Genomic DNA, 1,367 nt, shown 5'->3' with positions numbered 1-1,367 from the left:
GGGAACTTGTTTTAGTCATATGCCTTAAAATGTCAAGCATGATGCCACTGTTGCTTTTGCTTAGACTGCCATTTCTCTACCAGCCATAGTGCCAAACAGTTTGCCAAAAATTATATTATGGCCACAAGATCAACCTGCCCAGAGTGTTTCCCTTCCTTCCAATGTATACTGGGATAGGCTCCAGCCCACCGTGACTTTGTGACAAAAAATAAGCGGGTAAAGAAAATAAATGAATATATTATTGACAATTTTTTTGGGCAAAGGAAATTGATAACATATGCAGGTCTGGAAATGCATGGAAAATGATTTGGGTTATTTCCTTTAAATGTTTGGGAATCACACAAAAATGTCCCAATAAATGTATGACTATTTGTTAACACTGTGTAATTCAGCATAATTTAATATTTGTTGTGGCAAATAGTTATCATTAGCTATATAGTCATAGGGCGTAGTTGACAGTCATGTTATCGAGCTACTATCAGCATACATCATATTGAACTCTGACCAAAATCTACACATCCAGAGGAAAAAATGTAAATCTGGAAAATGTACAGAATTTTGAAAAGGTGGATATGTGGAAAAGTTAATTAAACATTTCAGCTCCCGTTACAGTTATTACATGATCATTTTGCATTTGCCTTGGTCCAAATCATGTTTCATAGAGGGCATTTGGCTACTATTCTACCTCTATGTGAGCTATGTAGGCTATGTTGAGTTGTGTTTGATGAAACTAATACCAGTGGCATGAATCATGGTACATTTGATATCCTTTATAACCTAATGTAATCCTACATTAAACTGGTAGATCTGTACTAGTCAGCTCTATCACATGAGACATGTTAGCAAGTCATTATTGAAATTGCCTGGCAGTGTGTTATTTTGGTTTGTGTAAAAAACAACGCAAACAATGGACTACTTGCATTTTAACAGAAGAGGGTGCATAATAAGAGTGTGGGAGTAGTGGCTTTAGGCAAATGAGAGTTCAATGGCTGGCGTGCTACAGAACTGGAGTTTCCCAAATATTTTCATGTCAAAGCCATAAGATTTTGATGATTTTTACTGCTGATTTGGTACAGACGTGGACAATTGTTTATAGGTGAGAATAAAACCTCTGATCAACATACTGTATATCTATAATACACTGTCCTATCTTCAAATTAAAGTGTGATGAAATTTGGCTGGGGGACCACTGGAACCCACTTAACTAAGCCTTGGTGGTCCCCGGACCCCACTTTGGGAGTCCCTGCCTCATCAGTAGCCAGGAGGGTGGGCACATCAAGCCCCACGTGCTCCCTGTTTCCAGCGCCTCAGTTCCTCGCGCAGCCTCACTGCCTTAAAGCAAGAAGAGCAGGCCAAAAGACAAGTGT

Source organism: Centroberyx gerrardi, chromosome 20, assembly GCF_048128805.1.
Source record: "Centroberyx gerrardi isolate f3 chromosome 20, fCenGer3.hap1.cur.20231027, whole genome shotgun sequence".
Classification (NCBI taxonomy): domain Eukaryota; kingdom Metazoa; phylum Chordata; class Actinopteri; order Beryciformes; family Berycidae; genus Centroberyx; species Centroberyx gerrardi.
This window is presented reverse-complemented; position numbering follows the sequence as displayed.